The sequence below is a fragment of the Lagenorhynchus albirostris genome, chromosome 5, assembly GCF_949774975.1.
Source record: "Lagenorhynchus albirostris chromosome 5, mLagAlb1.1, whole genome shotgun sequence".
Lineage (NCBI taxonomy): Eukaryota > Metazoa > Chordata > Mammalia > Artiodactyla > Delphinidae > Lagenorhynchus > Lagenorhynchus albirostris.
In genome coordinates, this window is record NC_083099.1 from 99,651,238 (window position 1) to 99,668,069 (window position 16,832).

Here is a 16,832-nt window from a genome sequence, read left to right on the forward strand (position 1 = left end):
AATAAATACCTGGATGGTGGGAATGCAGGTCTCTCCCAACTCAAACTGGGGTCTCGTTGCTTTGCTGCATCAATCCCATCCAGCCAAGCCCTTACAGCTTTTAGCTTTTCAAGGGTGAGTCAGGTATTCTTCCATAGGCTTCTCAAGCTCCAGTGGGCACGTGCCCAGCTCCCTGAGTAAAGTCCCTCTCAAGTGACTAAGCCCAGTGACGGGGAGGCAAGCCCCTCCCACCACAATGGGTGGGACTAGGGGAAGCCCAGAGCCTTCAGCTTGTCTCTCCAGAGATGTCTGTCTTCTATTTCTCCTAACTCTCATGAATCCCCGAGGTTCTTATAAATCTTTGAGAGGAGTCATGAGCTAAAAGTCACAAGATCTGTTTTTAGACCACCCCCTGCAAATCCTCACAGGGGTCCAACATCTCAATTTGGAACGTGGAGCTTCTGATAAAACTAAACTGAGGTAACAGTATACATTACATTTGAATCCTGTTAAACAGTATTAAATTTTAATAATTTTGTTTAACATCTTCCTTCCTTGGACAACTTAAAACCCATGAGAGCAGAAATCTTGTCAGACTTAACTCATAGAACCCAGTGCTTGGCACAGTGCCTAGAATATAATAAGATGCTCAATAAATACTTAGTGAATGATGCATGAATCAATAAATAAAATTCTTATCTTTCTTGAAAGATATGAACTAATCTTGTAAGTCTGGTGAGCCACAATACTCATTTTTCAGAGGCGAGTGCATAGAGGTACACACAATTATTAAATTTTGAGACTCGTGTTTCCTTTAATCAGTCCTCAAGTAAGAGTTATTTTCTTAGTGTGTATTTCCTCAGGAGGAGAGTAATAAATCTATTTCAAAAATTATTATTTCCCTCTAAGTAGAGGCTACATATTTAAATATGGTTAGTTAAGTAGAAGAAAAAATTGAGAGGGAGAAGGATTGTGAAGAATGAAGTTCTACTTAGTTTAATATTAGTCAATTATATTAGCCAATTAATGTTCATTATAGTTACTACTAGTCAATTTATATACTATAAATAGGCTGTACCATTTTCTTTCCTTTTTTAATGTCCTGCATTTGATAAATTTCAGAGGAGCAGGGATTGTGCCTGTGTAATTCTTTTTACTGTGTGTCGCCCTATATCATTTCCCACTCTAAGAGGAAGTAAACTCAGTACATACTTTCCTGATGATGACAGGAAAAGACGACACACTTTACAGGAGGGGATGAAGAGGAGAGAGTGGAGAGTGTAACAAAGGAGGACAGCCCCCAGGTTGCTGAGGAAACTATGCCAAAGCTATCATCTCTTTGGTGCTCATAGCTTGCCCCTGCAAGAATTCTTGTCATGATAAATTTCAGGCTTACGTTTTTCTTGTGACAATGTAAGACTAAGAGAGCATTCAGGTGATGCATTCTCTGGGGAGTCATACTCCTAGTTCAGCCAACATAGCACCGAGAAGATAACTTGTCTCATGGCCTTTATCCCTGCCACGTCTAGCTGTGATTCTTCCAGTGCAGCCTGGCTTCCTCAGGCTGCCCTGGCCTTCCAGGAACCACATATAGGGCATCATCTTGCCTTTGGTGTGTGAGAGTAATGGCTTCCTAGAATTGTGCCTCATTCTTCTGGGCTGTTTCCTGCTGAATAGCTGGTAAAATAGCGATTGAATTGATTTATGCTACTGAGATAATGAGTCACACCTTCCAGGTAAGTTATTTCCATTTCAATACCTGGACTTTCAACACCATAATCCTAATTTTTTGCTTCTGTCCTTCTCCCTTTCTTCCTGCTTTTCTTTCTTAGTATAATTTTTGAGCACCTCACCTGCCGCCAGGCATTAGAGTAGGCCCTGGGGATGCAGATTGCACCCCTACTTTCCTGGCAGTCATGTGGAACCTGGGCTACCACTAAACTCTGGAAGCATAATATATTTCATTTCTGAATCCATGAACAGTATCCCCAACCATTCAATCATGCTCTTGCTCATTTGGCAGGAAAGATAAAATCCATTCACCATGTTTGTCTCAACAGTCTAATGGTGGAATATGTTGTTGCTATGGAGATGAAGAAATATTTTGACTAGGAGAATAGTTTAGAGCCCCTCAAATTACATTTCTTGGCCTACCCGTAGAGCTAGTCTCTACACAGCTGTCTTCCCGGGAGGAATAATCCAGTTTGCCCTGTCCTGTTGTCTCTAGCTGTGATAACCTCAAGCAACTCTTTTAGTCTATGTTCCAGATTTATTGCAAATATGCTAAATGTATGTCCCCCACCCTCCACTTTGTAGATGACATACTATGAAGCTTAAGTACCTGTGCTTAGATGCCCTAACCTGCCCATCAGAGTGTCTCAGTGTGTTCCCTCTCATTTACCCTCTCTGGTTTTATGAAGAACTAGTTCCACACACAGGCATATCTCTCCATGAAATCATATTTTTTAAATTTCTCAGAAATTTTTTCTTTTAACAGAAAGTTTTGGATTTTTATTTCATTTTTAAAATTTCATTTATATCCTTTTATCCTTATCTTCTAAAGGGAGTATCAAAGAAAATAGATCTGTAAGTAATATCAGGATGCAATGACTCATTTCTCCAAAATTAGCATACTAATTTGATAATACGCTCTTTCCCACATTAGTATTTGGCTTTCCTTCCTGTATAAAAGGGAGTTTACTTTCCTGTTAACACATTAAACAGGACTAACTATTTTTTTGTTTTTTCTGTTCCCTGGGATTGATATTGATTCACCAACAAAAACAAAACATAAAATTATAATAAAAAGAGATGAAGATCATTTAAGTAAAGTAGTAAGTTCGTATTTAATAAAAAGATAACATACACTTGCTTAAAATGAATTATATTGACTATTATTCCATCATATTTCTATCAAGTTCATACTTAAACTCCTGCCCAATAAAAATTTATTTTTAAAAAAGAAATTAAAGCTCAACAGTTATCTACTGTATAAGATTTTCCTTTTAAAAACTGAATTAATGTATTTAGCTTATTTATTGTTGGTTATTTTGCTTTTTAAATAACCATTATATATATGACTATATATTAATTAACCAATGAATTAATAAATTACCCCTTCTGGGCCTTTTTGCTCATTTCTCTTCTATTTAACATTTTCACTATAAAAGGTGACCTGAAACAGTGAGAAATTGTTCAAATCAGTATATTTTATGGTTTAAAATAGCAAGTTGGTAAATGTTTTTACCACAAGTATGGAAATAATGAAGTATAATGAGAGGCAGTATTTTGAAATGCAAGTTACACACTCAAATATTCAGAGAGGCCAGGCATGTGGCATAAAAAGAATTAATTGTTGCCAGATCTCCCAGTTTTTCAAGAGCAGCTGTAATTCGCTTTTATAAATTTTCTCCTGATTTTTGAATCTTGGAAATTAATGTTAAAAAATACTATGCTGTTCTGCAATGTCAACAGTTCTAAACTGTTCTGTGCAACCCTCTGGATGATCTGTTGTGACTTATGTGATAGTTGAGAATGTGGGTTTTGTAGTTGGCTTGGGGTTCAGAACACAAATACTACTGTGGGACCCCGAGCAAATGACTCGGCCATACCGCACTTCATTTTCTTACCTGTCATATGGGGGTAATAACTGTATCTCTCTCATAGTATTTTGGCTTATTGGAAGCATGGGAGTTAGGGGACATCTGAGGAGCTCCAAATATGAAAAGCTGAATTCTCTTGGAGTTCACTGCTTTGTTCTTTGTTTCACAACAGCCCTCTTAACATTTACCCAGGAGAAAACAAATTTTATGAAAAATTAGTGAGCTAAGCTGTCCTTAACATTCTCCCTTCAAACTCAGCCCTTGAGGTACCCTCAGCCCTGCCTTACCATCTTTCTCAACTCTTGTAAATTGTTCTGGCCAACACAGTATATCTCAGTACACAAACTCTTCTTCTTCTTTTTTTTAAATAAATTTATTTATTTATTTTTGGCTGTGTTGGGTCTTCGTTGCTGTGCGCAGGCTTCCTCTAGTTGCGGTGAGCGAGGGCTACTCTTCGTTGCGGTGCACGGACTTTTCATTGTTGTGGCTTCTTGTTGTGGAGCACAGGCTCTAGGCATGCAGGCTTCAGTAGTTGTGGCACGTGGGCTCAGTAGTTGTGGCTCGCGGGCTCTAGAGCACAGGCTCAGGAGTTGTGGTGCACAGGCTTAGTTGCTCGGTGGCATGTGGGATCTTCCCGGGCCAGGGCTCGAACCTGTGTCCCTTGCATTGGCAGGCGGCTTCTTAACCACTGTGCCACCAGGGAAGCCCCACAAGCTCTTCTTACAGTGTCGTGTTGACACTCTTCCCATCAACTGTCCTATGTTTCCTCTCCTTAAATGAGAGTAAAATGTAGTGACTGCCTACAGTAGCCATGCTGTAAGGAAACCCAGGTGTATTTGTTTCCTGGCACTGCCATAACAAAGTACCACAGAAAGGTACCTTAAAACAACAGAATTTTATCATCTAACAGATCTGGAGGCTGGAAGTTTGTAATCAAGGTGTTGGCAGGGCCACACTCCTGCCGGAATCATTCCTTGCCTCTTTCTGTCTCCTGGTGGTTTGCTAGCACTCCTTGACATTCCTGACTTAGGTGTATCACTCCAATCCTCCATCTTCGCAAGGCATTCTCCCTGTGTCTCTCTGCATTGTCTTCCCTCTGCATATCTGTCTCTGTGTCCCCTTTTTATAAAGGACACTAGTCATATTGGATTAGGGTCCATCCGAATGACCTCATTTTAACTTGATTACTTCTGTAAAGATCTTATTTCCCAAAATTCGACGTTTAGCACCAGATCATAAGGAGAGGCCACATGTTGGCTTAGGTCTCATCTGACAGCCAGTATCAATGGCCAGTCACACAAGTGAAGGAGCCTTTGAGACTACTCGGGTCCCAGCCACCATGTAACAGCAACAAGATGATAAATATTGAGCAAGAACTTGCCTAGGTGAGCACAGGCAACCCGCCAAACCATGACAGATGATAATATAGTGATTTTTTGTTGCCTTAAGTCATTGAGTTTTGGGACCATGCAACAATAAATAACCGGAGCATAAGTCACGATGAGATGGAAAAGTTTTGTCCCCACAGGGGCCCAATATACCCTACGGTTACAAAGATCTTTTAGGACCTGTGGCTGCATCAGGCCAGCTCTGCTTCTTGTCTAGGCCTGCTCTGGCATTTTTCAAAGTCTTACCATTTTTAGATTCCTAAAGGCTCATTTTTCACCTTTGAACAATTCTCTCATTCCTTGTAAGCAGCAATCAATATGCACCTTTCCTTTAGGTCCTTCCTTGGCATTTATGGTGTATAGTTGATTTACAGTGCTGTGTTAATTTCTGCTGTACAGCGAAGTGATTCAGTTGTATGTATATACATTCTTTTTCATATTCTTTTCCATTATGGTTTATCAAAGGATATTGAATAAAGTTCCCCGTGCTATACAGTAGGACCTTGTTTTTTATCCATTCTATATATAATAGTTTGCATCTGCTGGTCCCAAACTCCCAATCCATCCTTCCCCAACACTCCTTCCCCCTTAACAGACAGTTAAGTCTGTTAAGACAGTTAACAGAACAGACTTAACAGACAGTTAAGTCTGTTCTCTATGTCTGTGAGTCTGTTTCTGTTTTGTAGATAAGTTCTTTTGTGTCATATTTTAGAGTCCACATGTAAGTGATAGAATATAGTATTTGTCTTTCTTTTTCTGGCTTACTTCACTTAGTTTGATAATCTCTAGTTCCATCCATGTTGCTGCAAATGGGACACAGAGACCGAAAACAGCTTGGAATTTCAAATGTTTGGAACTAACGTATCCTTCCTCAAAAATGCTAACTTAGTTTTCTACTATAAATGCTGGAAGCGGAAAGGAGCAAAAGTTCAAGCTTAAAATAATGTTACCAATGTTTTAAAATTCATATTTTATTTTTATCAGAGTAATTTGCAGAATTTTGGAAGTCAGATAATTTTAAATGGCTTAAAATGAAAAATAGCATCTGTACCTTCACCCCAATTTCTGCCCTCTCCAACCCTCAACCATTTTCAACTCTCCTAATTTTTTTTCTGGATTCACTTTTATATTTCTAAGTGATGTGCTTACACTGCTATTTTATAGTTTCTTAGTTATAGATGTTTCTGTAGAGGAGTATATAGCTCTCTCACTATACAACAGCCCTCCTCAGAGAATACTCTTTCACTCCCCTTACCCTCTCAATAAAGTTAAATCACCATTTTGGTTAAATCAGTAGTCATTATTTCTATTCATATGGATATGTATTTATTGCTCATAGTTATGCCATGTAATGTACTATGATATCACCTTTTTCTTATTCAAAAAATTTCCCCTTAGGTTAATAAGGCCTTTTTTTCTACCATTTTGACACAAAATTGTTTGCCAGAAGTATAATCAACTAATTAATTAATTCTAACATTTTTATTAAATAAATTTGACATGTAACATCGTGTAAGTTTAAGATGTATCGTGTATTCAGTATATTTATATACTGTAATATAATTGCCATTGTTACAATATTTATCACATTACATAATTATACTACAATATTATTGTCTATATTCATTATACTGTGCATTAGGGCTCTGTATGCATTAGGTCTCTATTTGTTACAAGTCTGTGGCCTTAAATACCATCACTGCCCCCCACTCCCACGCCAACCCCCTGGTAACCACCATCTTACTCTCTGTTTTTTACAAGATTGATATTTTGGGGGGTTCCGCATATAAGTGATAATATTTGTCTTTCTCTGTCTGACTTATCTCGCTTAGCATAATGTACTCAAGGTCCATCCATATTGTTGCAAATGGCAGGATATCTTCCTTTCTTATGACAATGGAATCCATTGTGTATATGTACCACATCTTTTTTTATCCATTCATCCGTTGATGGGTATTTGGGTTGTTTCCATATCTTGGCTATTGTGAATAAAACTGTAATAAACATTGCATTGCAGAGCAGGTATCTTATCAAAATCCTGTTTTCATTCCCTTTGGATATATATGCAGAAGTGGAATTGCTGGGTTGGTAAATCTACTTTTAATTCTTTGAGGAACTTCCATATTGTTTTCCACAGTGGTTGGACCAATTTACATTTCTATCAACAATGTAAAAGGGTTCCCTTTTCACTACATCCATGCCAGCACCTGTTGTCTCCTGTGTCCTTGATGACAGCCATTCCAACAGATGTGAGGTGATATCTTGCTGTGTTGTGTTTTTTTGTTTTGTTTTGTTTTATTTATTTATTTATTTTTTGCGGTACGCGGGCCTCTCACTGTTGTGGCCTCTCCCGTTGCCGGAGCACAGGCTCCAGATGCGCAGGCTCAGCGGCCGTGGCTCACGGGCCCAGCCGCTTCGTGGCATGTGGGATCTTCCCGGACCGGGGCACAAACCCGTGTCCACTGCATCAGCAGGCGGACTCTCAACCACTGTGCCACCAGGGAAGCCCCTTGCTGTGGTTTTGATTTGCATTTCCCTGAATGATCAGTGATGTTGAGCATCTTTTTAAAACCTTCAGCACATAAAAGAGGCAATTAACAAAATGAAAAGACAACCTACAGAATGGGAAAACATTTTTGCAAACCATATATCCAGTAAGGGCTTAATACCTAAAATATATAAAGAACTTGTAAAACTTAATAACAAAAAACAATCTGATTTAAAAATGGGCTGAAGAACTAAATAGGCATTTTTTTTTTCCAAAGAGGACATCAGAATGGCCAACAGGAACATTAAATATTTAAATCAAAACACTTCTCTGGAGCTCGCTGTCACTCTACTCCAGTTTTAATCATTGTTTTCTTTTGTCTTAAGATTTTACTTCACAATTATCCTGGGAATTCGTCTTGTATTTATTAATACATAAATAGTTTCCAAGAAGGAATTATTTCTATGATAATTTTTTTCATATTATTTGATAGGATAATGATAACTCTTATTATTTGAATGTTGGAGCTCCTGAATATAAACTGCTGGTCTTTTTTTCTTTAATTTTCAATCATTTTGTTCCACTTTCTAAAATATTAGGTCAGCTTTACGTTTAAACTCAAGTGACTTTTAAAAATTTCTGCTATTGGAATTTATATTTTACATATATTTATAAAATATATAATATATTTATATATTATATATATTTATAAATATATACAAAATATATTTATATTTTACTGAATGAATACAAAAAATAGAATTTCTGTTAAATAGCTTCTCTTCTTCTACTTTGGATGCCATATCTTTTAAATTTGCCATGAATTATAATTTTATTGAAATTTTCTTTTGTTACCTGATTTGTTCCTTTCTTTAAAGTTTTTTTTTTTTCTTTATTGGAGTATAATTGCCTTAAAATGGTGTGTTAGTTTCTGCTTTATAACAAAGTGAATCAGTTATACACATACATATGTTCCCATATCTCTTCCCTCTTATGTTTCCCTCCCTCCCACCCTCCCTATCCAACCCCTCCAGGCGGTCACAAAGCATGGAGCTGATCTCCCTGTGCTATGCGGCTGCTTCCCACTAGCTATCTACATTACGTTTGGTAGTGTATATATGTCCATGCCTCTCTCTCGCTTTGTCACAGCTTACCCTTCCCCTCCCCATATCCTCAAGTCCATTCTCTAGAAGGTCTGTGTCTTTATTCCTGTCTTACCCCTACGTTCTTCATGACATTTTTTTTTCTTAAATTCCATATATATGTGTTAGCATACGGTATTTGTCTCTCTCTTTCTGACTTACTTCACTCTGTATGACAGACTCTAGGTCTATCCACCTCATTACAAATAGCTCAATTTCGTTTCTTTTTATGGCAGAGTAATATTCCATTGTATATATATGCCACATCTTCTTTATCCATTCATCCGATGATTGACACTTAGGTTGTGTTTCCATCTCCGGGCTATTGTAAATAGAGCTGCAATAAATATTTTGGTACATGATTCTTTTTGAATTATGGTTTTCTCAGGGTATATGCCCAGTAGTAGGATTGCTGGGTCATATGCTAGTTCTATTTGTAGTTTTTTAAGGAACCTCCATACTGTTCTCCATAGTGGTTGTATCAATTTATACTCCCACCAACAGTGCAAGAGAGTTCCCTTTTCTCCACACCCTCTCCAGGATTTATTATTTCTAGATTTTTTGATGATGGCCATTCTGACTGGTGTGAGATGATATCTCATTATAGTTTTGATTTGCATTTCTCTAATGATTAATGATGTTGAGCATTCTTTCATGTGTTTGTTGGCAGTCTGTATATCTTCTTTGGAGAAATGACTATTTAGGTCTTCTGCCCATTTTTGGATTGGGTTGTTTGTTTTTTTGTTATTGAGCTGCATGAGCTGCTTATAAATTTTGGAAATTAATCCTTTGTCACTTGCTTCATTTGAAAATAGTTTCTCCCATTCTGAGGGTTCTCTTTTGGTCTTGATTATGGTTTCCTTTGCTGTGCAAAAGCTTTGAAGTTTCATTAGGTCACATTTGTTTATTTTTGTTTTTATTTCCATTTCTCTAGGAGGTGGGTCAAAAAGGATCTTGCTGTGATTTCTGTCATAGAGTGTTCTGCCTATGTTTTCCTCTAAGAGTTTGATAGTTTCTGGCCTTATATTTAGGTGTTTAATCCATTTTGAGCTTGTTTTTGTGTATGGTGTTAGGGAGTGATCTATTCTCATACTTTTACATGTACCTGTCCAGTTCTCCCAGCACCACTTATTGAAGAGGCTGTCCTTTCTCCACTGTACATCCTGCCTCCTTTATCAAAGATAATGTGTCCATATGTGTGTGGGTTTATCTCTGGGCTTTCTCTTCTGTTCCATTGATCTATCTTTCTGTTTTTGTGCCAGTACCATACTGTCTTGATTACTGTAGCTTTGTAGTATAGTCTGAAGTCAGGGAGCCTGATTCCTCCAGGTCCGTATTTCGTTCTCAAGATTGCTTTGGCTATTCGGGGTCTTTTGTGTTTCCATACAAATTGTGAAATTTTTTGTTCTAGTTCTGTGAAAAATGTCAGTGGTAGTTTGATAGGGATTGCATTGAATCTGTAGATTGCTTTGGGTAGTAGAGTCATTTTCACAATGTTGACTCTTCCAATCCAAGAACATGGTATATCTCTCCATCTATTTGTATCATCTTTAATTTCTTTCATCAGTGTCTTATAATTTTCTGCATACAGGTCTTTTGTGTCCTTAGGTAGGTTTATTCCTAGTTATTTTATTCTTTTTGTTGCAGTGGTAAATGGGAGTGTTTTTTGATTTCACTTTCAGATTTTTCATCATTCGTTTATAGGAATGCCAGAGATTTCGGTGCATTTATTTTGTATCCTGCTACTTTACCAAATTCATTGATTAGCTCTAGTAGTTTTCTGGTGGCATCTTTAGGATTCTCTATGTATAGTATCATGTCATCTGCAAACAGTGACAGTTTTACTTCTTCTTTTCCAATTTGGATTCCTTTTATTTCCCTTTGTTCTCCGATTGCTGTGGCTAAAACTTCCAAAACTATGTTGAATAAGAGTGGTGAGGGTGAGCAACCTTGTCTTGTTCCTGATCTTAGTGGAAATGCTTTCAGTATTTCACCATTGAGCATGATGTTGGCTGTGGGTTTGTCATATATGGCCTTTATTATGTTGAGGAGAGTTTCCTCTATGCCTACTTTCTGGAAGGTTTTTATCATAAATGGGTGTAGAATTTTGTCGAACGCTTTCTCTGCATCTATTGAGATGATCATATGGATTTTCTCCTTCAATTTGTTAATATGGTGTATCACGTTGATTGATTTGCGTATATTGAAGAATCCTTGCATTCCTGGAATAAACCCCACTTGATCATGGTGTATGATCCGTTTAATGTGCTGTTGGATTCTGTTTGCTAGTATTTTGTTGAGAATTTTTGCATCTATGTTCATCAGTGATATTGGCCTGTAGTTTTCTTTCTTTGTGACATCCTTGTCTGGTTTTGGTATCAGGGTGATGGTGGCCTCGTAGAATGAGTTTGGGAGTGTTCCTCCCTCTGCTATATTTTGGAAGAGTTTGAGAAGGATAGGTGTTAGCCCTTCTCTAAATGTTTGATAGAATTTCCCTGTGAAGTCATCTGGTCCTGGGCTTTTGTTTGTTGGAAGATTTTTCATCACAGTTTCAATTTCAGTGATTGTGATTGGTCTGTTCATATTTTCTATTTCTTTCTGATTCAGTCTTGGCAGCTTGTGCCTTTGTAAGAATTTGTCCATTTCTTCCAGGTTGTCCATTTTATTGACATAGAGTTGCTTGTAGTAATGTCTCATGATCTTTTGTATTTCTGCAGTGTCAGTTGTTATTTCTCCTTTTTCATTTCTAATTCTATTGATTTGAGTCTTCTCCCTTTTTGTCTTGATGAGTCTGGCTAATGATTTATCAATTTTGTTTATCTTCTCAAAGAACCAGCTTTTAGTTTTATTCATCTTTGCTATCGTTTCCTTCATTTCTTTTTCATTCATTTCTGATCGGATTTTCATGATTTCTTTCCTTCTGCTAACTTTCGGGTTTTTTTGTTCTTTCTCTAATTGCTTGAGGTGCAAGGTTAGGTTGTTTACTCAAGATGTTTCCTGTTTCTTAAGGTAGATTGTATAGCTATAAACTTCCCTCTTAAAACTGCTTTTGCTGCATCCCATAGATTTTGGGTTGTCGTGTCTCCATTGTCATTTGTTTCTAGGTATTTTTTTATTTCCTCTTTGATTTCTTCAGTGATCACTTCATTATTAAGTAGTGTATTGTTTAGCCTCCATGTGTTTGTATTTTTTACAGATCTTTTCCTGTAATAGATGTCTAGTCTCAAAGCGTTGTGGTTGGAAAAAATACTTGATACAATTTCAATTTTCTTAAATTTACCAAGGCTTGATTTGTGACCCAAGATATGATCTATTCTGGAGAATGTTCCATGAGCACTTGAGAGAAATATGTATTCTGTTGTTTTGGGATGGAATGTCCTATAAATATCAATTAAGTCCATCTTGTTTAATGTATCATTTAAAGCTTGTGTTTCCTTATTTATTTTCATTTTGGATGATCTGTCCATTGGTGAAAGTGGGGTGTTAAAGTCCCCTACTATGAATGTGTTACTGTCGATTTCCCCTTTTATGGCTGTTAGTATTTGCCTTATGTATTGAGGTGCTCCTATGTTGGGTGCATAAATATTTACAATTGTTATATCTTCTTCTTGGATCAATCCCTTGATCATTATGTAGTGTCCTTCTTTGTCTCTTCTAATAGTCCTTAGTTTAAAGTCTATTTTGTCTGATATGATAATTGCTACTCCAGCTTTCTTTTGGTTTCCATTTGCATGAAATATCTTTTTCCATCCCCTTACTTTCAGTCTGTATGTGTCTCTAGGTCTGAAGTGGGTCTCTTGTAGACAGCAAATATATGGGTGTTGTTTTTGTATCCATTCAGCCAATCTGTGTCTTTTGGTGCGAGCATTTAATCCATTTACATTTAAGGTAATTGTTGATATGTATGTTCCTATTCCCATTTTCTTAATAGTTTTGGGTTCGTTATTGTAGGTCTTTTCCTTCTCTTGTGTTTCTTGCCTAGAGAAATTCCTTTAGCAGTTGTTGTAAAGCTGGCTTGGTGGTGCTGAACTCTCTCAGCTTTTGCTTGTCTGTAAAGGTTTTAATTTCTCCATCAAATCTGAATGAGATCCTTGCTGGGTAGAGTAATCTTGGTTGCAGGTTTTTCTCCTTCATCACTTTAAAAATGTCCTGCCAGTCCCTTCTGGCTTGCAGAGTTTCTGCTGAAAGATCTGCTGTTAACCTTATGGGGATTCCCTTGTGTGTTATTTTTTGTTTTTCCCTTGCTGCTTTTAATATGTTTTCTTTGTATTTAATTTTTGACAGTTTGATTAAAATGTGTCTTGGCGTATTTCTCCTTGGATTTTTCCTGTATGGGACTCTCTGTGCTTCCTGGACTTGATTAACTATTTCCTTTCCCATATTAGGGAAGTTTTCAACTATAATCTCTTCAAATATTTTCTCAGTCCCTTTCTTTTTCTCTTCTTCTTCTGGAACCCCTATAATTCGAATGTTGGTGCATTTAATGTTGTCCCAGAGGTCTCTGAGACTGTCCTCAGTTCTTTTCATTCTTTTTTCTTTATTCTGCTCTGCAGTAGTTATTTCCACTATTTTATCTTGCAGGTCACTTATGTGTTCTTCTGCCTCAGTTATTCTGCTATTGATCCCTTCTAGAGTATTTTTAATTTCATTTATTGTGTTGTTCATCATTGCTTGTTTCCTCTTTAGTTCTTTTAGGTTCTTGTTAAATGTTTCTTGCATTTTGTCTATTCTATTTCCAAGATTTTGGATCATCTTTAGTATCATTATTCTGAATTCTTTTTCAGGTAGACTGCCTATTTCCTCTTCATTTGTTAGGTCTGGTGGGTTTTATCTTGCTCCTTCATCTGCTGTGTGTTTTTCTGTCTTCTCATTTTGCTTATCTTACTGTGTTTGGGGTCTCCTTTTTGCAGGCTGCAGGTTTGTAGTTCCCGTTGTTTCTGGTGTCTGTCCCCCGTGGCTAAGGTTGGTTCAGTGGGTTGGGTAGGCTTCCTGGTGGAGGGGACAAGTGCCTGTGTTCTGGTGGATGAGGCTGGATCTTGTCTTTCTGGTGGGCAGGTCCACGTCTGGTGGTGTGTTTTGGGGTGTCTGTGGACTTATTATGATTTTAGGCAGCCTCTCTGCTAATGGGTGGGGTTGTGTTCCTGTCTTGCTAGTTGTTTGGCATAGGATGTCCAGTATTGTAGCTTGCTGGTCGTTGAGTGAAGCTGGGTGCTGGTGTTGAGATGGAGATCTCTGGGAGATTTTTGCCATTTGATATTATGTGGAGCTGGGAGGTCTCTTGTAGACCAGTGTCCTGAAGTTGGCTCTCCCACCTCAGAGGCACAGCACTGACTCTTGGCTCCAGCACCAAGAGCCTTTCATCCACACGGCTCAGAATAAAAGGGAAAAAATGTAGAAAGAAAGAATTAGTAAAAGTAGAGAGAGAGAAAGAAAGAAAGAAAGAAAGAAAGAAAGAAAGAAAGAAAGAAGGGGGGAGGGAGGGAGGGAGGAAGAAAGGAAGGAGGGAAGGAAGAAAGAAAGAAAGAGGATAAAGTAAAATAAAATAAAGTAAGATAAAATATAATAAAGTTATTAAAATAAAAAAATAATTATTAAGAGAAAAAAAAAGGATGGATAGAACCCTAGGACAAATGGTGTAAGCAAAGCTATACAGACAAAATCTCACACAGAAGCATCCACATACACACTCACAAAAAGAGGAAAAGGGGAAAAAATCATAAATCTTGCTTTCAAAGTCCGTCTCCTTAATTTGGGATGATTCGTTGTCTATTCATGTATTCCACAGATGCAGGGTACATCAAGTTGATTGTGGAACTTTAATCCGCTGCTTCTGAGGCTGCTGGGAGAGATTTCCCTTTCTCTTCTTTGTTCTCACAGCTCCCAGGGGCTCACCTTTGGATTTGGCCCCACCTCTGCGTGTAGGTCGCCCGAGGGCGTCTATTCTTTGCTCTGACAGGACGGGGTTAAAGGAGTCGCTGATTCGGCGGCTCTGCGTCACTCAGGCCGGCGGGAGGGAGGGGCACGGCGTGTGGGGCGAGTCTGCGGCAGCAGAGGCCGGCGTGACGTTGCACGAGCCTGAGGCGTGCCGTGCGTTCTCCCGGGGGAGTTGTCCCTCGATCCCGGGAACCTGGCAGTGGCGGGCTGCACAGGCTCCCTGGAAGGGGGGTGTGGATAGTGACCTGTGCTCGCACACAGGCTTCTTGGTGGCGGCAGCAGCAGCCTTAGCGTCTCATGCCCGTCTCTGGGGTCCGCGCTGTTAGCCGCGGCTCGCGCCCGTCTCTGGAGCTCCTTTAAGCAGTGCTCTTAATCCCCTCTCCTCGCGCACCAGGAAACAAAGAGGGAAGAAAAAGTCTCTTGCCTCTTCGTCAGGTCCAGACTTTTCCCTGGACTCCCTCCCTGCTCGCCGTGGTGCACTAACCCCCTGCAGGCCGTGTTCACGCCGCCAACCCGAGTCCTCTCCCGACGCTCCGACAGAAGCCTGAGCCTCAACTCCCAGCCCCGCCCGCCCCGGCGGGTGAGCAGACAAGCCTCTCGGCCTGGTGAGTGCTGGTCGGCCCTGATCCTCTGTGCGGGAGTCTCTCCGCTTTGCCCTCCGCACCCCTGTTGCTGTACTCTCTTCCGCGGCTCCGAAGCTTTCCCCCTCCGCCACCCGCAGTCTCCGCCCGCGAAGGTGCTTCTAGTGTGTGGAAATCTTTTCTCCTTCACTGCTCCCTCCCGCTGGTGCAGGTCCCGTCCCTATTCTTTTGTCTCTGTTTATTCTTTTTTCTTTTGCCCTACCCAGGTACGTGGGGGGGTTCTTGCCTTTTGGGAGGTCTGAGGTCTTCTGCCAGCGTTCAGTAGGTGTTCTGTAGGAGTTGTTCCACGTGTCGATGTATTTCTGGTGTATCTGTGGGGAGGAAGGTGATCTCCACGTCTTACTCTTCCGCCATCTTCCCGGAAGCCTCTGTTTTGTTTTTTCCTATGCTTATTTTCTCTTGCGAACTCTGAACTCTTTTAGCTCTAGGGTATTTGTGGAGTCGCCACATGCTATCAGGGGTCTGTATTATATTGGGTCTCTCTCCCTGACAAATCCTTTAAAACTCTTTCTTCCACAAGAGTTATCCCCCAGGGCACTCTAATAAACATCCAGCACAGAAAACTCCATTGAACAGACTATTTCTCTGGAAATCTAACCTGTGACAATTAGTTTTGAGAGAGATAAGTTTGGCATAAGAGGGAGAATATATATATATTTCATTCCTGGTCTGGCCCCAGTAGTGAATTTGGGCCCCTCTAAAGAAAAGTGTCAGAGGCAGAAATTAAAGTTTGCATGAAGTACCTGCTGAGGTACTTTGCTGAGGCAAAGACTGAGGGCCACTCTGATTATGGGATGACTCACAGATATCTTAATGAGATTCTGGGTATAAGAAAAGTTGCTTGATGGTCATGCTACTATTGGAATTATTTGTGAATATATATTGGAATGAACCATGACATTGTCAATATTCTATCAATTTTTGTCCTACAAAAACATTTCACAAGGGTTAACCTGAAATAGCTTTGCTTCTTGAGAACAAATTCTATCCTTTCAAGTCAATATTAGGTCATATTTAATTTTTATTTCCACCCAGGATCTACCTTAGGGCTTCACATATTATAAACCTCAAAAATAGGTTGGCCAAATGCAAGGACAACTTTTGGAAAAAATGAAAATGAAAGAAAAAGCCTTCTGATTTTGTCCAGAGACAAACAGGAAACAGGGAAACAGATAGAAAAACAAGCAAGAGACTGTTTTTTACAGTCAGTTTTAGGTGAAAATTGGAATTGTCATGTATTTGTTATTTTACAGAGAAGATGAGAAGAGGCCACATGGGAGAATTTATACCATAAAATAATCTGAACTTTTTCAGCTCAGCATCATAATGAGTATAGATGGCAAAGGAGCAGCAGAAACCAGAAATCAGATGAAGACTTTGAAGGGATAAAATGAGACTGGTCTTTGCTAGTAACTGGTAAACCACAGAGCACTTGGTTAGGCAGAGCTGAGATAAGAAGATTGCTGTGTGAGCTACAGACTGTGTGTTTGATTTTTGCTTATGTTTAATAGACATTATTTATGAGAACAGCTTTAGGTTCACAGCAAAATCGAGCAGAAAGTACAGAGATTTTCTATATACCCCTTGTTCCCACACATGCATAGCCTTCTCCATTATCAACATCCCCACCAGAGTGGTACATTTATTACATTGGTTGA